We start from the raw sequence: 25,106 nt of genomic DNA, 5'->3' as shown, positions 1-25,106 counted from the left end.
AACCACGTGGCTGACACTCCGGAATCACCTGTCGGGCATGCCGGAACCAACTCTCAGACGTGCCAGAACCTCGTGCCTGACACGCCAGAACCACCTGCCGGACAGACCGGAAACACCTTCTCGACACGCCGGAACCACCGGCTCGACTCGCCGGAACCACGGCCGGACATGCAGAATGACCTGCCGGCTACGCCAGAACCACTTGGCGAACACTCCAGAATCACCTGTCGTGCATGCCGGAACCACCTCTCAGACTTGCCAGAACCATGTTCCGGACACGCCGGTACCACCTGCCGAGTATGCCTTAACCACCTGATCCACTCCCCAGAACCACCTGCTGGACACGCCAGAATCACCTGCCGACTACGCCAGAACCACTCGGCAGACACTCCGGAACCACCTGCCGGGCATGCCGGAACCACCTCTCAGAGGTACCAGAACCACATGCCGGACACTCCGGAATCACCTACCTGGCATGACGGAACCATCTCTCAGACGTGCCAGAACCATGTTCCGGACACGCTGGTACCACCTGCCGAGCTCGCCGGAACCACCTGCTGGACACGCCTAAATCACCTGCCAGCTACGCCAGAACCACACGGCAGACACTCCGGAATCACCTGCCGGGCTGGCTGGAACCACCTGCTGGTCACGCCAACATCACCTTTCAGCTACGCCAGAACCACTTGGCGGACACTCCGGAAACACCTCTCCGGCCGGACAGAACCACCTCTCAGACGTGCCATAACCATGTGCCTGAGCTGCCGGAACCACTCCCCGAACAGACCGAAACCACCTGCCAGACCCGCCTGAACCCCCTGGCGAGCACGCCTGATCCACCTGCTCAACTAGCCGGAACCACCTTCCTGACACGCCAAAATCACCTGCCGGCTACGCCACAACCCTTTGGTGAACTCTTCGGAATCACCTGCCGGGCTGGCTCCAGAACCGCTCGGCAGACACTCCGGAACCACCTACCGGGCATGCTGGAACCACCTCTCAGACATGCCGGAACCACATGCCAATGACACCGGAAGCACCTGCCAAGCACGCCAGAACCACCTGCTCGAGTCGCCAAAACCACCTGCTGGAAACGCCAAAATGACCTGCCGGCTACGCCACAACCATTTGGTGAACTCTTCGGAATCACCTGCCTGGCTTGCTGGAACCACCTGCCGGTCACGCCAATATCACCTGCCAGCTATGCCAGAACCACATGGCGGACACCATGGAAACACCTGTCGGGCCGGCCGGAACCACCTCTCAGACGTGCCAGAACCATGAGCCTGAGATGCCGGAACCACTCCCCGAACAGACCGAAACCACCTGCCAGACCCGCCTGAAGACCCTGGCAAGCACGCCTGATCCACCTGGTCAACTAGCTGGAACTAACTTCCTGACATGCAAAAATCACCTGCCAGGTATACAAGAACCACTTGGTGGACACTCCGGAATCATCTGCCAGAAATGCCAGAACCAGCCCTCTGACACACCAGAACCAAGTGCCAGACACGCCGAAAGCACCTGCTGATCATGCCTGAGCCACATGCTCGACTTGCAAGAAACACCTGCCAGACACGCCAAAATCACCTGCCGGGTACGCCAGAACCACGTGGCGGACTCTCCGGAATTACCTGTCGGGCATGCCGGCACCAACTCTCAGACGTGCCAGAACCTCGTGCCGGACACGCCAGAACCACGTGCCGGACAGACCGGAAACACCTGCCAGACACGCCGGAACCATCGGCTTGACTCGCCGGAACCACCACCGGACATGCACAATGAACTGTCGGCTACGCCAGAACCACTTGGCGAACACTCCGGAATCACCTGTCGGGCATGCCGGAACCACCTCTCAGACTTGCCAGAACCAAGTTCCGGAAACGCCGGTACCACCTGCCGAGTATGCCGGAACCACCTGATCCACTCCCCAGAACCACCTGATGGATACGCCAGAATCACCTGCCGGCTACTCCAGAACCACTCGGCAGACACTCCGTAACCAACTGCCGGGCAAGCCGGAACCACCTCTCTGAGGTGCCAGAAACACATGCCGGACACTCCGGAATCACCTGCCGGGCCTGCCGGAACCATCTCTCAGACGTGCCAGAACCATGTTCCGGACATGCCGGAACCACCTGCCGAGCTCGCCGGAACCACCTGCTGGACACGCCAAAATCACCTGCCGGCTATGCCAGAACCACTCGGCAGACACTCCGGAATCACATGCCGGGCATTCCGGAACCACCTCTCACAGGGGCCAGAACCAAATGGTGGACACTCCGGTATCACCTGCCGGGCATGCCGGAAATACCTCTCAGAGGTGCCAGAACCACATGCCGGACACTCCGGAGTCACCTGCCGGGCATGCCGGAACCATCTCTCAGACGTGCCAGAACCATGTTCCGGACACGCCGGTACCACCTGCCGAGCTCGCCGGAACCACCTGCTGGACACTGCAAAATCACCTGCCGGCTACGACAGAACCACTCGGCAGACACTCCGGAATCACCTGCCGGGCTGGCTGGAACCACCTGCCGGTCACGCCAACATCACCTTTCAGCTACGCCAGAACCACTTGGCGGACACCATGGAAACACCTGTCGGGCCGGGCGGAACCACCTCTCAGACGTGCCATAACCATGTGCCTGAGATGCCGGAACCACTCCCCGAACAGACCGAAACCACCTGCCAGACCCGCCTGAACCCCCTGGCGAGCACGCCTGATCCACCTGCTCAACTAGCCGGAACCACCTTCCAGACACGCCAAAATCACCTGCCAGGTCTACCAGAACCACTTGGTGGACACTCCGGAATCATCTGCCAGAAATGCCAGAACCAGCCCTCTGACACACCAGAACCACGTGCCGGACACGCCGGAAGCACCTGCTGATCATGCCTGAGCCACATGCTCGACTTGCAAGAAACACCTGCCAGACACACCAAAATCACCTGCCGGGTACGCCAGAACCACGTGGCTCACACTCCGGAATCACCTGTCGGGCATGCCAGAACCAACTCTCAGACGTGCCAGAACCTCGTGCCGGACACGCCAGAACCACGTGCCGGAAAGACCGGAAACACCTGCCGGACACGCCGGAACAACCGTCTTGACTCGCCAGAACCACCGCCGGACATGCAAAATTACCTGCCGGCTACGCCAGAACCACTTGGCGAACACTCCGGAATCACCTGTCGGGCATGCCGGAACCACCTCTCAGACTTGCCAGAACCATGTTCCGGGAACGCCGGTAGCACCTGCCGAGTATGCCGGAACCACCTGATCCACTCCCCAGAACCACATGCTGGACACGCCAGAATCACCTGCCGACTACGCCAGAACCACTCGGCAGACACTCCGGAACCACCTGCCGGGCATGCCGGAACCACCTCTCAGAGGTGCCAGAACCACATGCCGGACACTCCGGAATCACCTGCCGGGCATGCCGGAACCATCTCTCAGACGTGCCAAAACCATGTTCCGGACACGCTGGTACCACCTGCCGAGCTCGCCGGAACCACCTGCTGGACACGCCAAAATCACCTGCCAGCTACGCCAGAACCACTTGGCGGACACTCCGGAAACACCTCTCCGGCCGGCCGGAACCAAATCTCAGACGTGCCAAAACCATGTGCCTGAGATGCCGGAACCACTCCCCGAACAGACCGAAACCACCTGCCAGACCCGCCTGAACCCCCTGGCGAGCACGCCTGATCCACCTGCTCAGCTAGCCGGAACCACCTTCCTGACACGCCAAAATAACCTGCCGGCTACGTCACAACCATTTGGTGAACTCTTCGGAATCACCTGCCGGGCTGGCTCAAGAACCGCTCGGCAGACACTCCGGAACCACCTGCCGGGCATGCCGGCACCACCTCTCAGACATGCCGGAACCACATGCCAATGACACCGGAAGCACCTGCCGAGCACGCCAGAACCAGCTGCTCGACTCGCCAAAACCACCTGCTGGACACGCCAAAATCACCTGCCAGGTATACCAGAACCACTTGGTGGACACTCCGGAATCATCTGCCGCACATGCCAGAACCAGCTCTCAGAGAGACCAGAACCACGTGCCAGAGACGCCGGAAGCACCAGCTGAGCATGCCTGAGCCACCTGCTCGACTCGCAAGAAACACCTGTCGGACATGCCAAAATCACCTGCCGGGTACGCCAGAAACACTTGGCGGACGCTTCTGAATCATCAGTCGGGCGTGCCGGAACCACCTCTCAGACTTGCCAGAACCATGTTCTGGACACGCCGGTACCACCTGCCGAGTATGCCGGAACCAGCTGATCCACTCCCCAGAACCACCTAGTGGACACGCCAAAATCAACTGCCGGCTACGCCAGAACCACTTGGCAGAATCACATGCCAGGCATTCCGGAACCACCTCTCAGAGGTGCCAGAACCAAATGCCGGACACTCCGGTATCACCTGCCGGGCATGCCGGAACCACCTCTCAGAGGTGCCAGAACCACATGCCGGACACTCTGGAATCACCTACCGGGCATGCCGGAACCACCTGCTGGACATGCCGGAATCACCTGCCGGACATGCCGGAACCACCTGCTCGACTCGCCGGAACCATTGCCGGACATGCAAAATCACCTGCCGGCTATGCCAGAACCACTTGGGGAACACTCCGGAATCACCTGCCGGGCATGGCGGAACCACCTCTAAGACATGCCAGAACCACATGGCAATGACACTGGAAGCACCTGCCGAGCACGCCAGAACCACCTGCTCGACTCGCCAAAACCACCTGCTGGACACGCCAAAATCACCTGCCGGCTACGCCACAACCACGTGGAAGACACTCCGGAATCACCTGCCGGGCTGGCTGGAACCACCTGCCGGTCACGCCAACATCACCTTTCAGCTACACCAGAACCACTTGGCGGACACTCCGGAAACACCTGTCGGGGAGGCCGGAACCAGCTCTCAGACGTGCCATAGCCATGTGCCTGAGATGCCGGAACCACTCCCCGAACAGACCGAAACCACCTGCCAGACCCGCCTGAACCCCCTGGAGAGCACGCCTGATCCACCTGCACAACTAGACGGAACCACCTTCCTGACACGCCAAAATCACCTGCCAGTTATACCAGAACCACTTGGTGGACACTCCGGAATCATCTGCCGCACATGCCAGAACCAGCTCTCAGACACACCAGAACCACGTGCCAGAGACGCCGGAAGCACCAGCTGAGCATGCCTGAGCGACCTGCTCGACTTGCAAGAAACACCTGTCGGACATGCCAAAATCACCTGCCGGGTACGCCAGAAACACTTGGCGGACGCTCCGGAATCACCTGTCGGGCGTGCCGGAACCACCTCCCAGACTTGCCAGAACCATGTTCTGGACATGCCGGTACCACCTGCCGAGTATGCCGGAACCAGCTGATCCACTCCCCAGAACCACCTAGTGGACACGCCAAAATCAACTGCCGGCTACGCCGGAACCACCGGCTTGACTCGCCGGAACCACCGCCGGACATGCAAAATGACCTGCCGGCTACGCCAGAACCACTTGGCGAACACTCCGGAATCACCTGTCGGGCATGCCAGAACCACCTCTCAGACTTGCCAGAACCATGTTCCGGACACTCCGGTACCACCTGCCGAGTATGCCGGAACCATCTGATCCACTCCCCAGAACCACCTGATGGACACGCCAGAATCACCTGCCGGCTACGCCAGAACCACTCGGCAGACACTCCGGAATCACATGCCATGCATTCCGGAATCACCTCTCAGAGGTGCCAGAACCAAATGCCGGAGACTCCGGTATCACCTGCCGGGCATGCCGGAACCACCTCTCAGAGGTGCCAGAACCACATGCCGGACACTCCGGAATCACCTGCCGGGCATGCCGGAACCACCTGCCGGACATTCCGGAACCACCGTCTCGACTCGCCGGAACCATTGCCGGACATGCAAAATCACCTGCCGGCTACGGCAGAACCACTTAGCGAACACTCCCTAATCACCTGCCGGGCATGGCGGAACCACCTCTCAGACATGCCGGAACCACATGCCAATGACACCGGAAGCACCTGCCGAGCACGCCAGAACCACCTGCTCGACTCGCCAAAACCACGTGCTGGACACGCCAAAATCACCTGCCGGCTACGCCACAACCATTTGGTGAACTCTTCGGAATCACCTGCCAGGCTGGCTGGAACCACCTGCCGGTCACGCCAACATCACCTGCCAGCTTTGCCAGAACCACTTGGCGGACACCATGGAAACACCTGTCGGGCCGGCCGGAACCACCTCTCAGATGTGCCAGAACCATGTGCCTGAGATGCTGGAACCACACCCCGAACAGACCGAAACCACCTGCCAGACCAGCCTGAACCACCTGCCGAGCACGCCGGAACCACCTACTCGACTCGCTGGAACCACCTACCTGAAACGCTAAAATCACCTGCCGGGTATGCCACAAACACTTGGTGGACACTCCGGAATCATCTGCCGGACATGCCAGAACCAGCTCTCAGAAACACCAGAACCACGTGCCAGACACGCCGGAAGCACCTGCTGAGCATGCCTGAGCCAAATGATCGACTTGCAAGAATCACCTGCCAGACACGCCAAAATCACCTGCTGGGTACGCCAGAACCACGTGGCGGACACTCCGGAATCACCTGTCGGGCATTCCGGAACCACATCTCAGAGCTGCCAGAACCACATGCCGGACACTCCGGAATCACCTGCCGGGCATGCCAGAACCAGCTCTCAGACACACCTGAACCACGTGCCAGAGACGCCGGAAGCACCAGCTGAGCATGCCTGAGCCACCTGCTCGACTCGCAAGAAACACCTGTCGGACATGCCAAAATCACCTGCAGGGTACGCCAGAAACACTTGGCGGACGCTCCGGAATCATCTGTCGGGCGTGCCGGAACCACCTCTCAGACTTGCCAGAACCATGTTCTGGACATGCCGGTACCACCTGCCGAGTATGCCGGAACCAGCTGATCCACTCCCCAGAACCACCTAGTGGACACGCCAAAATCAACTGCCGGCTACGCCAGAACCACTTGGCAGACACTCCGGAATCACATGCCAGGCATTCCGGAACCACCTCTCAGAGGTGCCAGAACCAAATGCCGGACACTCCGGTATCACCTGCCGGGCATGCCGGAACCACCTCTCAGAGGTGCCAGAACCACATGCCGGACACTCTGGAATCACCTACCGGGCATGCCGGAACCACCTGCTGGACATGCCGGAATCACCTGCTGGACATGCCGGAACCACCGGCTCGACTCGCCAGAACCATTGCCGGACATGCAAAATCACCTGCCGGCTATGCCAGAACCACTTGGGGAACACTCCGGAATCACCTGCCGGGCATGGCGGAACCACCTCTAAGACATGCCGGAACCACATGGCAATGACACTGGAAGCACCTGCCGAGCACGCCAGACCCACCTGCTCGACTCGCCAAAACCACCTGCTGGACACGCCAAAATCACCTTCCGGCTACGCCACAACCATTTGGTGAACACTTCGGAATCACCTGCCGGGCTGGCTGGAACCACCTGCCGGTCACGCCAACATCACCTGCCAGCTATGCCAGAACCACTTGGCGGACACCATGGAAACACCTGTCGGGCCGGCCGGAACCACCTATCAGACGTGCCAGAACCATGTGCCTGAGATGCCGGAACCACACCCCGAACAGACCGAAACCACCTGCCAGACCCGCCTGAACCACCTAGCGAGCACGCCGGAACCACCTACTCGACTCGCTGGAACAACCTACCTGACACGCTAAAATCACCTGCCGGGTACGCCAGAACCACGTGGCGGACACTCCGGAATCACCTGTCGGGCATGCCGGAACCAACTCTCAGACGTGCCGGAACCTCGTGCCGGTCACGCCAGAACCACCTGCCGGACACGATGGAACCACGGGCTCGACTCGCCGGAAACACCGCCGGACATGCAAAATGACCTGCCGGCTACGCCAGAACCACTTGGCGAACACTCCGGAATCACCTGCCGGGCATGCTGGAACCACGTGCTGGACATGCCGGAACCACCTGCCGGACATTCCGGAACCACAGGCTCGACTCGCCGGAACCAATGCCAGACATGCAAAATCATCTGCCGGCTATGCCAGAACCACTTGCCGAACACTCCCGTATCACCTGCCGGGCATGCCGGAACCACCTCTCAAAGGTGCCAGAACCACATGCCGGACACTCCGGAATCACCTGCCGGGCATGCCGGAACCACCTGCCGGACATGCCGGAACCACCGGCTCGACTCGCGTGCACCATTTTCGGAAATGCAAAATCACCTGCCGGCTATGCCAGAACCACTTGGGGAACACTCCGGAATCACCTGCCGGGCATGGCGGAACCACCTCTCAGAGGTGCCAGAACCACATGCCGGACACTCCGGAATCACCTGCCGGGCATGCCGGAACCACCTCTCAGACTTGCCAGAACCATGTTCCGGACACGCCGGTACCACCTGCCGAGTATGCCGGAACCACATGATCCACTCCCCAGAACCACCTGCTGGACACGCCAGAATCAACTGCCGACTACGCCAGAACCACTCGACAGACACTCCGGAACCACCTACCGGGCATGCCGGAACCACCTCTCAGAGGTACCAGAACCACATGCCGGACACTCCTGAATCACCTGCTGGGCTGGCTGGAACAACCTGCCGGTCACGCCAACGTCACCTTTCAGCTACACCAGAACCACTCGGCAGACACTCCGGAACCACCTGCCGGGCATTCCGGAAACACCTCTCAGAGGTGCCAGAACCACATGCCGGACACTCCGGAATCACCTGCCGGGCATGCCGGAACCATCTCTCAGACGTGCCAGAACAATGTTCCGGGCACGCCGTTACCACCTGCCGAGCTCGCCGGAACCACCTGCTGGACACACCAAAATCACCTGCCGGCTACGCCAGAGCCACTCGGCAGACACTCCGGAATCACCTGCGGGGCTGGCTGGAACCACCTGCCGGTCACACCAACATCACCTTTCAGCTACGCCAGAACCACTTGGCGGACACTCCGGAAACACCTGTCGGGCCGGCCGCAACCACCTCTCAGACGTGCCAGAACCATGTGCCTGAGATGCCGGAACCACTCCCCGAACAGACCGAAACCACCTGCCAGACCCGCCTGAACCCCCTGGCGAGCACGCCTGATCCACCTGCTCAACTAGCCGGAACCACCTTCCTGACACGCCAAAATCACCTGCCAGGTATACCAGAACCACTTGGTGGACACTCCGGAATCATCTGCCGCACATGCCAGAACCAGCTCTCAGAGAGACCAGAACCACGTGCCAGAGACGCCGGAAGCACCAGCTGAGCATGCCTGAGCCACCTGCTCGACTCGCAAGAAACACCTGTCGGACATGCCAAAATCACCTGCCGGGTACGCCAGAAACACTTGGCGGACGCTCCGGAATCATCTGTCGGGCATGCCGGAACCACCTCTCAGACTTGCAAGAACCATGTTCTGGACACGCCGGTACCACCAGCCGAGTATGCCGGAACCAGCTGATCCACTCCCCAGAACCACCTAGTGGACACGCCAAAATCAACTGCCGGCTACGCCAGAACCACTCGGCAGACACTCCGGAATCACATGCCAGGCATTCAGGAACCACCTCTCAGAGGTGCCAGAACCAAATGCCGGACACTCCGGTATCACCTGCCGGGCATGCCGGAACCACCTCTCAGAGGTGCCAGGACCAAATGCCGGACACTCCGGTATCACCTACCGGGCATGCCGGAACCACCTGCTGGACATGCCGGAATCACCTGCCGGACATGCCGGAACCACCGGCTCGACTCGCCGGAACCATTGCCGGACATGAAAAATCACCTGCCGGCTATGCCAGAACCACTTGGCGAACACTCCGGAATCAGCTGTCGGGCATGCCGGAACCACCTCTCAGACGTGCCAGAACCATGAGCCTGAGATGCCGGAACCACTCCCCGAACAGACCGAAACCACCTGCCAGACCCGCCTGAACCCCCTGGCGAGCACGCCTGATCCACCTGCTCAACCAGCCGGAACCACCTTCCTGACAGGCCAAAATCACCTGCCAGGTATACCAGAACCACTTGGTGGACACTCCGGAATCATCTGCCGGACATGCCGGAACCACCTCTCAAACATGCTGGAACCACATGCCAATGACACCGGAAGCACCTGCCGAGCACGCCAGAACCACCTGCTCGACTCGCCAAAACTACCTGCTGGATACGCCAAAATCACCTGCCGGCTATGCCAGAACCACTTGGCGGAGACCATGGAAACACCTGTCGGGCCGGCCGGAACCACCTATCAGACGTGTTAGAACCATGTGCCTGAGATGCCGGAACCACTCCCCGAAAAGCCCGAAACCACCTGCCAGACCCGCCTGAACACCCTCGCGAGCACGCCAGATCCACCTGCTCAACTAGCCGGAACCACCTTCCTGACACGCCAAAATCACCTGCCAGGTATACAAGAACCACTTGGTGGACACTCCGGAATCATCTGCCGGACATGCCAGAACCAGCTCTCAGACACACCAGAACCACGTGCCGGACACGCCGGAAGCACCTGCTGATCATGCCTGAGCCAAATGCTCGACTTGCAAGAAACACCTGCCAGACACGCCAAAATCACCTGCCGGGTACGCCAGAACCACGTGGTGGACACTCCGGAATCACCTGTCGGGCATGCCGGAACCAACTCTCAGACGTGCCAGAACTTCGTGCCGGACACGCCAGAACCACCTGCCAGACAGACCGGAACCACCTGCTGGACACGCCAGAACCACCGACGGACATGCAAAATGACCTGCCGGCTACGCCAGAACCACTTGGCGAACACTCCGGAATCACCTGTCGGGCATTCCGGAACCGCCTCTCAGACTTGATAGAACCATGTTCCTGACACGCCGGTACCATCTGCCGAATATGCCGGAACCACCTGATCCACTCCCCAGAACCACCTGCTGGACACGCCAGAATCACCTGCCGGCTACGCCAGAACCACTCGGCAGACACTCCGGAACCACCTGCCGGGAATGCCGGAACCACCTCTCAGAGGTGCCACAACCACATGCCGGACACTCCGGAATCACCTGCCGGGCATGCCGGAACCATCTCTCAGACGTGCCAGAACCATGTTCCGGACACGCCGGTACCGCCTGCCGAGCTCGCCGGAACCACCTGCTGGACACGCCAAAATCACCTGCCGGCTATGCCAGAACCACACGGCAGACACTCCGGAAACACCTCTCCGGCCGGCCGGAACCACCTCTCAGACATGCCAGAACCATGTGCCTGAGATGCCGGAACCACTCCCCGAACAGACCGAAACCACCTGCCAGACCCGCCTGAACCCCCCGGCGAGTACGCCTGATCCACCTGCTCAACTAGCCGGAACCACCTTCCTGACACGCCAAAATCACCTGCCGGCTACGCCACAACCATTTGGTGAACTCTTCGGAATCACCTGCCGGGCTGGCTCCAGAACGACTCGGCAGACACTCCGGAACCACCTGCCGGGCCTGCCGGAACCACCTCTCAGACATGCGGGAACCACATGCCAATGACACCGGAAGCACCTGCCGAGCACGCCAGAACCAACTGCTCGACTCACCAAAACCACCTGCCTGACACGCCAAAATCACCTGCCGGCTACGCCACAACCATTAGTTGAACTCTTCGGAAACACCTGCCGAGCTGGCTGGAACCACCTGCCGGTCACGCCAACATCACCTGCCAGCTATGCCAGAACCACTTGGCGGACACCATGGAAACACCTGTCGGGCCGGCCGGAACCACCTCTCAGAGGTGCCAGAACCATGAGCCAGAGATGCCGGAACCACCCCCCGAACAGACCGAAACCACCTGCCAGACCCACCTGAACCCCTTGGCGAGCACGCCTGATCCACCTGCTCAACTAGCCAGAACCACCTTCCTGAAAAGCCAAAATCACCTGCCAGGTATACCAGAACCACTTGGTGGACACTCCGGAATCATCTGCCGGACATGCCAGAACCAGCTCTCAGACACACCAGAACCACGTGCCAGAGACGCCGGAAGCACCAGCTGAGCATGCCTGAGCCACCTGCTCGACTCGCAGGAAACACCTGCCAGACACGGCAAAATCACCTGCCGGGTAGGCCAAAACCACGTGGCGGTCACTCTGGAATCACCTGTCGGGCATGCCGGAACCAACTCTCAGACGTGCCAGAACCTCGTGCCGGTCACGCCACAACCACCTGCCGGAAACGCCGGAACCACCGGCTCGACTCGCCGTAACCACTGCCGGACATGCAAAATGACCTGCCGGCTACGCCAGAACCACTTGGCGAACACTCCGGAATCACCTGTCGGGCATGCCGGAACCACCTCTCAGACGTGCCAGAACCATGAGCCTGAGATGCCGGAACCACTCCCCGAACAGACCGAAACCACCTGCCAGACCCGCCTGAACCCCCTGGCGAGCACGCCTGATCCACATGCTCAACTAGCCGGAACCAACTTCCTGACACGCCAAAATCACCCGCCGGCTACGCCACAACCATTTGGTGAACTCTTCGGAATCACCTGCCAGGCTGGCTCCAGAACCACTCGGCAGACACTCCGGAACCACCTGCCGGGCATGCCGGAACCACCTCTCAGACATGCCGGTACCACATGCCAATGACACCGGAAACACCTGCCGAGCACGCCAGAACCACATGCTCGACTCGCCAAAACCACCTGCTGGACACGCCAAAATCACCTGCCGGCTAGGCCACAACCATTTGGTGAACTCTTCGGAATCACCTGCCGGGCTTGCTGGAACCACCTGCTGGTCACGCCAACATCACCTGCCAGCTATGCCAGAACCACTTGGCGGACACCATGGAAACACCTGTCGGGCCGGCCGGAACCACCTCTCAGACGTGCCAGAACCATGAGCCTGAGATGCCGGAACCACTCCCCGAACAGAAAAAAACCACCTGCCAGACCCGCCTGAACCCCCTGGTGAGCACGCCTGATCCACCTGCTCAACTAGCCGGAACCAACTTCCTGACACGCCAAAATCACCTGCCAAGTATACAAGAACCACTTGGTGGACACTCTGGAATCAACTGCCGGAGATGCCAGAACCAGCTCTCAGACACACCAGAACCACGTGCCAGAGACGCCGGAAGCACCAGCTGAGCATGCCTCAGTCACCTGCTTGACTCGCAAGATACACCTGTCGGACAGGCGAAAATCACCCTCCGGGTACGCCAGAAACACTTGGCGGACGCTCCGGAATCACCTGTCGGGCGTGCCGGAACCACCTCTCAGACTTGCCAGAACCAAGTTCTGGACACGCCGGTACCACCTGCCGAGTATGCCGGAACCAGCTGATCCACTCCCCAGAACCACCTAGTGGACACGCCAAAATCAACTGCCGGCTACGCCAGAACCACTCGGCAGACACTCCGGAATCACATGCCAGGCATTCCGGAACCACCTCTCAGAGGTGCTAGAACCAAATGCCGGAGACTCCGGTATCATCTGCCGGGCATGCTGGAACCACGTGCTGGACATGCCGGAACCACCTGCCGGACATTCCGGAACCACCGGCTCGACTCGCCGGTACCATTGCCGGACATGCAAAATCACCTGCCGGCTACGCCAGAACCACTTGGCGAACACTCCGGTATCACCCGCCAGTCATGCCGGAACCACCTCCCGGACATGCCGGAACCACCGGCTCGACTCGCCGGAACCATTGCTGGACATGCAAAATCACCTGCCGGCTACGCCAGAACCACTTGTCGAACACTCCGGAATCACCTGCCGGGCATGGCGGAACCACCTCTCAGACATGCTGGAACCACATGCCAATGACACCGGAAGCACCTGCCGAGCACGCCAGAACCACCTGCTCGACTCGCCAAAACCACCTGCTGGAAACGCCAAAATCACCTGCCTGCTAGTCCACAACCATTTGGTGAACTCTTCGGAATCACATGCCAGGCTGGCTGGAACCACCTGCCGGTAACGCCAACATCACCTGCCATCTATGCCAGAACCACTTGGCGGACACCATGGAAACACCTGTCGGGCCGGCCGGAACCACCTATCAGACGTGCCAGAACCATGTGCCTGAGATGCCGGAACCACACCCCAACAGACCGAAACCACCTGCCAGACCAACCTGAACCACCTGCCGAGCACGCCGGAACCACGTACTCGACTCGCCGGAACCACCTACCTGACACGCTAAAATCACCTGCCGGGTCTGCCACAACCACTTGGTGGACACTCCGGAATCATCTGCCGGACATGCCAGAACCAGCTCTCAGACACACCAGAACCACGTGCCGGACACGCCGCAAGCACCTGCTGATCATGCCTGAGCCAAATGCTCGACTTGCAAGAAACACCTGCCAGACACGCCAAAATCACCTGCCGGGTACGCCAGAACCACGTGGCGGACACTCCGGAATCACCTGTCGGGCATGCCGGAACCAACTCTCAGACGTGCCAGAACCTCGTGCCGGACACGCCAGAACCACCTGCCGGACAGACCGGAACCACCTGCTGGACACGCCAGAACCACCGACGGACATGCAAAATGACCTGCCAGCTACGCCAGAACCACTTGGCGAACACTCCGGAATCACCTGTCGGGCATGCCGGAACCACCTCTCAGACTTGATAGAACCATGTTCCTGACACGCCGGTACCACCTGCCGAGTATGCCGGAACCACCTGATCCACTCCCCAGAACCACCTGCTGGACACGCCAGAATCACCTGCCGGCTACGCCAGAACCACTCGGCAGACACTCCGGAACCACCTGCCGGGAATGCCGGAACCACCTCTCAGAGGTGCCAGAACCACATGCCGGACACTCCGGAATCACCTGCCGGGCATGCCGGAACCATCTCTCAGACGTGCCAGAACCATGTTCCAGACACGCCGGTACCACCTGCCGAGCTCGCCGGAACCACCTGCTGGACACGCCAAAATCACCTGCCGGCTACGCCAGAACCACACGGCAGACACTCCGGAAACACCTCTCCGGCCGGCCGGAACCACCTCTCAGACATGCCAGAACCATGTGCCTGAGAGGCCGGAACCACTCCCCGAACAGACCAAAACCACGTGCCAGACCCGCCTGAACCCCCCGGCGAGTACGCCTGATCCAACTGCTCAACTAGCCGGAACCACCTTCCTGACACGCCAAAATCACCTGCCGGCTACGGCACAACCATTTGGTGAACTCTTCGGAATCACCTGCCGGGCTGGCTCCAGAACCACTCGGCAGACACTCCGGAACCACCTGCCGGGCATGCCGGAACCACCTCTCAGACATGCGGGAACCACATGCCAATGACACCGGAAGCACCTGCTGAGCACGCCAGAACCACCTGCTCGACTCGCCAAAACCAACTGCTGGACATGCCAAAATCACCGGCCAGGTATACCAGAACCACTTGGTGGACACTCCGGAATCATCTGCCGGACATGCCAGAACCAGCTCTCAGACACACCAGAACCACGTGCCAGAGACGCCGGAAGCACCAGCTGAGCATGCCTGAGCCACCTGCTCGACTCGCAAGAAACACCTGTCGGACATGCCAAAATCACCTGCCGTGTACGCCAGAAACACTTGGCGGACGCTCCGGAATCACCTGTCGGGCGTGCCGGAACCACCTCTCAGACTTGCCAGAACCATGTTCTGGACACGCCGGTACCACCTGCCGAGTATGCCGGAACCAGCTGATCCACTCCCCAGAACCACCTAGTGGACACGCCAAAATCAACTGCCGGCTACGCCAGAACCACTCGGCAGACACTCCGGAATCACATGCCAGGCATTCCGGAAACACCTCTCAGAGGTGCCAGAACCAAATGCCGGACACTCCGGTATCACCTGCCGGGCATCCCGGAACCACCTCTCAGAGGTGCCAGAACCACATGCCGGAGACTCCGGAATCACCTGCCGGACATGCCGGAACCACCTGCTGGACATGCCGGAACCACCGGCTCGACTCGCCGGAACCATTGCCGGACATGCAAAATCACCTGCCGACTACGCCAGAACCACTTGGCGAACACTCCGGAATCATCTGCCGGGCATGGCGGAACCACCTCTCAGACATGCCGGAACCAGATTCCAATGACACCGGAAGCATCTGCCGGCTACGCCAGAACCACTTGGCAGACACTCCGGAATCACAGGCCAGGCATTCCGGAACCACCTCTCAGAGGTGCCAGAACCAAATGCCGGACACTCCGGTATCACCTGCCTGGCATGACAGAACCATCTCTCAGACGTGCCAGAACCATGTTCCGGACACGCTGGTACCACCTGCCGAGCTCGCCGGAACTACCTGCTGGACACGCCAAAATCACCTGCCAGCTACGCCAGAACCACACGGCAGACACTCCGGAATCACCTGCCGGGCTGGCAGGAACCAGCTGCTGGTCACGCCAACATCACCTTTCAGCTACGCCAGAACCACTTGGCGGACACTCCGGAAACACCTCTCCGGCCGGCCGGAACCACCTCTCAGACGTGCCAGAACCATGTGCCTGAGATGCCGGAACCACACCCCGAACATACCGAAACCACCTGCCAGACCCGCCTGAACCCGCTGGCGAGCACGCCTGATCCACCTGCTCAACTAGCCGGAACCAACTTCCTGACAGGCCAAAATCACCTGCCGGCTAAGCCACAACCATTTGGTGAACACTTCGGAATCACCTGCCGGGCTGGCTGGAACCACCTGCCTGTCACGCCAACATCACCTGCCAGCTATGCCAGAACCAATTGGCGGACACCATGGAAACACCTGTCGGGCCGCCCGGAACCACCTATCAGACGTGCCAGAACCATGTGCCTGAGATGCCGGAACCACACCCCGAACATACCGAAACCACCTGCCAGACCCGCCTGAACCCCATGCCGAGCACGCCGGAACCACCTACTCGACTCGCCAGAACCACCTACCTGACACGCTAAAATCACCTGCCGGGTATGCCACAACCACTTGGTGGACACTCCGGAATCATCTGCCGGACATGCCAGAACCAGCTCTCAGACACACCAGAACCACGTGCCAGACACGCCGGAAGCACCTGCTGAGCATGCCTGAGCCAAATGCTCGACTTGCAAGAAACACCTGCCAGACACGCCAAAATCACCTGCCGAGTACGCAGAACCACTCGGCAGACACTCCGGAACCACCTGACGGGCATGCCGGAACCACCTCTCAGAGGTGCCAGAACCACATGCCGGACACTCCGGAATCACCTGCCGGGCATGCCGGAACCATCTGTCACACATGCCAGAACCATGTTCCGGACACGCCGGTATCACTTGCCGAGCTCGCCGGAACGACCTGCTGGACACGCCAAAATCAGCTGCTGGCTACGCCAGAACTATTCAGCAGACACTCCGGAATCACCTGCCGGGCTGGCTGGAACCACATGCCGGTCACGCCAACATGACCTTTCAGCTACCCCGGAACCACTTGGCGGACACTCCGGAAACAACTGTAGTGCCGGCCGGAACCACCTCTCAGTCGTGCCAGAACCATGTGCCTGAGATGCCGGAACCACTCCCCGAACAGACCGAAACCACCTGCCAGACCCGCCTGAACCCCCTGGCGAGCACGCCTGATCCACCTGCTCAACTAGCCGGAACCAACTTCCTGACACGCCAAAATCACCCGCCGGCTACGCCACAACCATTTGGTGAACTCTTCGGAATCACCTCCCAGGCTGGCTCCAGAACCACTCGGCAGACACTCCGGAACCACCTGCCGGGCATGCCGGAACCACCTCTCAGACATGCCGGTACCACATGCCAATGACACCGGAAACACCTGCCGAGCACGCCAGAACCACCTGCTCGACTCGCCAAAACCACCTGCTGGACACGCCAAAATCACCTGCCGGCTAGGCCACAACCATTTGGTGAACTCTTCGGAATCACCTGCCGGGCTTGCTGGAACCACCTGCTGGTCACGCCAACATCACCTGCCAGCTATGCCAGAACCACTTGGCGGACACCATGGAAACACCTGTCGGGCCGGCCGGAACCACCTCTCAGACGTGCCAGAACCATGAGCCTGAGATGCCGGAACCACTCCCCGAACAGAAAAAAACCACCTGCCAGACCCGCCTGAACCCCCTGGTGAGCACGCCTGATCCACCTGCTCAACTAGCCGGAACCAACTTCCTGACACGCCAAAATCACCTGCCAAGTATACAAGAACCACTTGGTGGACACTCTGGAATCAACTGCCGGAGATGCCAGAACCAGCTCTCAGACACACCAGAACCATGTGCCAGAGACGCCGGAAGCACCAGCTGAGCATGCCTGAGCCACCTGCTCGACTCGCAAGATACACCTGTCGGACAGGCGTAAATCACCTGCCGGGTACGCCAGAAACACTTGGCGGACGCTCCGGAATCACCTGTCGGGCGTGCCGGAACCACCTCTCAGACTTGCCAGAACCATGTTCTGGACACGCCGGTACCACCTGCCGAGTATGCCGGAACCAGCTGATCCACTCCCCAGAAGCACCTAGCGGACACGCCAAAATCAACTGCCGGCTATGCCAGAACCACTCGGCAGACACTCCGGAATTACAGGCCAGGCATTCCGGAACCACCTCTCAGAGGTGCCAGAACCAAATGCCGGACACTCCGGTATCACCTGCCGGGCATGCCGAAACCACCTCTCAGAGGTGCCAGAACCACATGCCGATGACACCGGAAGCACCTGCCGAGCCCGCCAGAACCACCTGCTCGACTCGCCAAAACCACCTGCTGGACACGCCAAAATCACCTGCCGGCTACGCCAGAACCATTTGGTGAACTCTTTGGAATCACCTGCCGGGCTGGCTGGAACCACCTGCCGGTCACGCCAACATCACCTGCCAGCTATGCCAGAACCACTTGGCAGACACCATGGAAACACCTGTCGGGCCGGCCGGAACCACCTATCAGACGTGCCAGAACCATGTGCCTGAGATGCCGGAACCACACCCCGAACAGACCGGAACCACCTGCCAGACCAACCTGAACCACCTGCCGAGCACGCCGGAACCACCTACTCGACTCGCCGGAACCAGCTACATGACACGCTAAAATCACCGGCCGGGCATGCCACAACCACTTGGTGGACACTCCGGAATCATCTGCCGGACATGCCAGAACCAGCTCTCAGACACACCAGAACCACTGCCAGACACGCCGGAAGCACCTGCTGAGCATGCCTGAGCCAAATGCTCGACTTGCAAGAAACACCTGCCAGACACGCCAAAATCACCTGCCGGGTACGCCAGAACCACGTGGCGGACACTCTGGAATCACCTGTCGGGCATGCCGGAACCAACTCTCAGACGTGCCAGAACCTCGTGCCGGTCACGCCAGAATCACCTGCCGGACAGACCGGAAACACCTGCTGGATACGCCGCAACCACCGGCTCGACTCGCCGGAACCACCGCCGGACATGCAAAATGACCTGCCGGCTACGCCAGAACCACTTGGCGAACACTCCGGAATCACCTGTCGGGCATGCCGCAACCACCTCTCAGACTTGCCAGAACCATGTTCCGGACACGCCGGTACCACCTGCCGAGTATGCCGGGACCACCTGATCCACTCCCCAGAACCACCTGCTGGATACGCCAGAATCACCTGCCGGCTACTCCAGAACCACTCGGCAGACACTCCGTAACCAACTGCCGGGCTTGCCGGAACCACCTCTCAGGGGTGCCAGAACCACATGCCGGACACTCCGGAATCACCAGCCGGGCATGCCGGAACCACCTGCTGGAAATGCCGGAACCACCGGCTCGACTCGCCGGAACCATTGCCGGATATGCAAAATCACCTGCCGGCTACGCCAGAACCACTTGGCGACCACTCCGGAATGACCTGTCGGGCATGCCGGAACCGCCTCTCAGACTTGATAGAACCATGTTCCTGACACGCCGGTACCACCTGCCGAGTATGCCGGAACCACCTGATCCACTCCCCAGAACCACCTGCCGGTCATGCCAGAATCACCTGCCGGACATGCCGGAACGACCTGCCGGACATTCCGGAACCACCGGCTCGACTCGCCGGAACCACCGCCGGACATGCAAAATGACCTGCCGGCTACGCCAGAACCACTTGGCGAACACTCCGGAATCACCTGCCGGGCATGGCGGAACCACCTCTCAGACATGCCGGAACCGCATGCCAATGACACCGGAAGCACCTGCCGAGCACGCCAGAACCACCTGCTCGACTCGCCAAAACCACCCGCTGGACACGCCAAAATCACCTGCCGGCTACGCCAGAACCACTTGGCGGACACTCCGGAAACACCTGTCGGGCCGGCCAGAACCACCTCTCAGACGTGCCAGAACCATGTGCCTGAGTTGCCGGAACCACTCCCCGAACAGACCGAAACCACCTGCCAGACCCGCCTGAACCCCCTGTCGAGCACGCCTGATCCACCTGCTCAACTAGCCGGAACCACCTTCCTGACAGGCCAAAATCACCTGCCAGGTATACCAGAACCACTTGGTGGACACTCCGGAATCATCTGCCGGACATGCCGGAACCACCTCTCACACATGCCGGTACCACATGCCAAAGACACCGGAAGCACCTGCCGAGCACGCCAGAACCACCTGCTCGACTCGCCAAAACCAACTGCTGGACATGCCAAAATCACCTGCCAGTTATACCAGAACCACTTGGTGGACACTCCGGAATCATCTGCCGGACATGCCAGAACCAGCTCTCAGACACACCAGAACCACGTGCCGGACACGCCGCAAGCACCTGCTGATCATGCCTGAGCCAAATGCTGGACTTGCAAGAAACACCTGCCAGACACACCAAAATCACCTGCCGGGTACGCCAGAACCACGTGGCGGACACTCCGGAATCACCTGTCGGGCATGCCGGAACCAACTCTCAGACGTGCCAGAACCTCGTGCCGGACACGCCAGAACCACCTGCCAGACAGACCGGAACCACCTGCTGTACACGCCAGAACCACCGACGGACATGCAAAATGACCTGCCAGCTACGCCAGAACCACTTGGCGAACACTCCGGAATCACCTGTCGGGCATGCCGGAACCACCTCTCAGACTTGATAGAACCATGTTCCTGACACGCCGGTACCACCTGCCGAGTATGCCGGAACCACCTGATCCACTCCCCAGAACCACCTGCTGGACACGCCAGAATCACCTGCCGGCTACGCCAGAACCACTCGGCAGACACTCCGGAACCACCTGCCGGGCATGCCGGAACCACCTCTCAGAGGTGCCAGAACCACATGCCGGACACTCCGGAATCACCTGCCGGGCATGCCGGAACCATCTCTCAGACGTGCCAGAACCATGTTCCAGACACGCCGGTACCACCTGCCGAGCTCGCCGGAACCACCTGCTGGACACGCCAAAATCACCTGCCGGCTACGCCAGAACCACACGGCAGACACTCCGGAAACACCTCTCCGGCCGGCCGGAACCACCTCTCAGACATGCCAGAACCATGTGCCTGAGAGGCCGGAACCACTCCCCGAACAGACCAAAACCATGTGCCAGACCCGCCTGAACCCCCCGGCGAGTACGCCTGATCCAACTGCTCAACTAGCCGGAACCACCTTCCTGACACGCCAAAATCACCTGCCGGCTACGGCACAACCATTTGGTGAACTCTTCGGAATCACCTGCCGGGCTGGCTCCAGAACCACTCGGCAGACACTCCGGAACCACCTGCCGGGCATGCCGGAACCACCTCTCAGACATGCGGGAACCACATGCCAATGACACCGGAAGCACCTGCCAAGCACGCCAGAACCAACTGCTCGACTCGCCAAAACCAACTGCTGGACATGCCAAAATCACCGGCCAGGTATACCAGAACCACTTGGTGGACACTCCGGAATCATCTGCCGGACATGCCAGAACCAGCTCTCAGACACACCAGAACCACGTGCCAGAGACGCCGGAAGCACCAGCTGAGCATGCCTGAGCCACCTGCTCGACTCGCAAGAAACACCTGTCGGACATGCCAAAATCACCTGCCGGGTACGCCAGAAACACTTGGCGGACGCTCCGGAATCACCTGTCGGGCGTGCCGGAACCACCTCTCAGACTTGCCAGAACCATGTTCTGGACACGCCGGTACCACCTGCCGAGTATGCCGGAACCAGCTGATCCACTCCCCAGAACCACCTAGTGGACACGCCAAAATCAACTGCCGGCTACGCCAGAACCACTCGGCAGACACTCCGGAATCACATGCCAGGCATTCCGGAACCACCTCTCAGAGGTGCCAGAACCAAATGCCGGACACTCCGGAATCACCTGTCGGGCATGCCGGAACCACCTGCCAGACATGCCGGAACCACCGGCTCGACTCGCCGGAACCATTGCCGGACATGCAAAATCACCTGCCGACTACGCCAGAACCACTTGGCGAACACTCCGGAATCATCTGCCGGGCATGGCGGAACCACCTCTCAGACATGCCGGAACCAGATGCCAATGACACCGGAAGCACCTGCCGGCTACGCCAGAACCACTTGGCAGACACTCCGGAATCACAGGCCAGGCATTCCGGAACCACCTCTCAGAGGTGCCAGAACCAATGCCGGACACTCCGGTATCACCTGCCTGGCATGACAGAACCATCTCTCAGACGTGCCAGAACCATGTTCCGGACACGCTGGTACCACCTGCCGAGCTCGCCGGAACTACCTGCTGGACACGCCAAAATCACCTGCCAGCTACGCCAGAACCACACGGCAGACACTCCGGAATCACCTGCCGGGCTGGCTGGAACCAGCTGCTGGTCACGCCAACATCACCTTTCAGCTACGCCAGAACCACTTGGCGGACACTCCGGAAACACCTCTCCGGCCGGCCGGAACCACCTCTCAGACGTGCCAGAACCATGTGCCTGAGATGCCCGAAGCACTCCCCGAACAGACCTAAACCACCTGCCAGACCCGCCTGAACCCGCTGGCGAGCACGCCTGATCCACCTGCTCAACTAGCCGGAACCAACTTCCTGACAGGCCAAAATCACCTGCCGGCTACGCCACAACCATTTGGTGAACTCTTCGGAATCACCTGCCGGGCTGGCTCCAGAACCACTCGGCAGACACTCCGGAACCACCTGCCGGGCATGCCGGAACCACCTCTCAGCCATGCCAAAACCACATGCCAATGACACCGGAAGCACCTGCCGAGCACGCCAGAACCACCTGCTAGACTCGCCAAAACCACCTGCTGGACACGCCAAAATCACCTGCCGGCTACGCCACAACCATTTGGTGAACACTTCGGAATCACCTGCCGGGCTGGCTGGAACCACCTGCCTGTCACGCCAACATCACCTGCCAGCTATGCCAGAACCAATTGGCGGACACCATGGAAACACCTGTCGGGCCGGCCGGAACCACCTATCAGACGTGCCAGAACCATGTGCCTGAGATGCCGGAACCACACCCCGAACATACCGAAACCACCTGCCAGACCCGCCTGAACCCCACGCCGAGCACGCCGGAACCACCTACTCGACTCGCGGGAACCACCTACCTGACACGCTAAAATCACCTGCCGGGTATGCCACAACCACTTGCTGGACACTCCGGAATCATCTGCCGGACATGCCAGAACCAGCTCTCAGACACACCAGAACCACGTGCCAGACACGCCGGAAGCACCTGCTGAGCATGCCTGAGCCAAATGCTCGACTTGCAAGAAACACCTGCCAGACACGCCAAAATCACCTGCCGGGTACGCCAGAACCACTCGGCAGACACTCCGGAACCACCTGACGGGCATGCCGGAACCACCTCTCAGAGGTGCCAGAACCACATGCCGGACACTCCGGAATCACCTGCCGGGCATGCCGGAACCATCTGTCACACGTGCCAGAACCATGTTCCGGACACGCCGGTATCACTTGCCGAGCTCGCCGGAACGACCTGCTGGACACGCCAAAATCAGCTGCTGGCTACGCCAGAACTATTCAGCAGACACTCCGGAATCACCTGCCGGGCTGGCTGGAACCACATGCCGGTCACGCCAACATGACCTTTCAGCTACCCCGGAACCACTTGGCGGACACTCCGGAAACAACTGTAGTGCCGGCCGGAACCACCTCTCAGACGTGCCAGAACCATGTGCCTGAGATGCCGGAACCACTCCCCGAACAGACCGAAACCACCTGCCAGACCCGCCTAAACCACCTGCCGAGCACGCCGGAACCACCTACTCGACTCGCTGGAACCACCTACCTGACACGCTAAAATCACCTGCCGGGTATGCCACAACCACTTGCTGGACACTCCGGAATCATCTGCCGGACATGCAAGAACCAGCTCTCAGACACACCAGAAACACGTGCCAGACACGCCGGAAGCACCTCCTGAGCATGCCTGAGCCAAATGCTCGACTTGGAAGAAGCACCTGCCAGACACGCCAAAATCACCTGCCGGGTACGCCAGAACCACGTGGCGGACACTCTGGAATCACCTGTCGGGCATGCCAGAACCAACTCTCAGACGTGCCAGAACCTCGTGCCGGTCACGCCAGAACCAGCTGCCGGACAGACCGGAAACACCTGCTGGATACGCCGCAACCACCGTCTCGACTCGCCGGAACCACCGCCGGACATGCAAAATGACCTGCCGGCTACGCCAGAACCACTTGGCGAACACTCCGGAATCACCTGTCGGGCATGCCGGAACCACCTCTCAGACTTGCCAGAACCATGTTCCGGACACGCCGGTACCACCTGCCGAGTATGACGGAACCACCTGATCCACTCCCCAGAACCACCTGCTGGATACGCCAGAATCACCTGCCGGCTACTCCAGAACCACTCGGCAGACACTCCGTAACCAACTGCCGGGCATGCCGGAACCACCTCTCAGAGGTGCCAGAAACACATGCCGGACACTCCGGAATCACCTGCCGGGCATGCCGGAACCATCTCTCAGACTTGCCAGAACCATGTTCCGGACTGCCGGAACCACCTGCCGAGCTCGGGGGAACCACCTGCTGGACACGCCAAAATC

This window comes from Equus przewalskii, unplaced genomic scaffold, assembly GCF_037783145.1.
Source record: "Equus przewalskii isolate Varuska unplaced genomic scaffold, EquPr2 contig_R1861, whole genome shotgun sequence".
Classification (NCBI taxonomy): Eukaryota; Metazoa; Chordata; class Mammalia; order Perissodactyla; family Equidae; genus Equus; species Equus przewalskii.
This window is presented reverse-complemented; position numbering follows the sequence as displayed.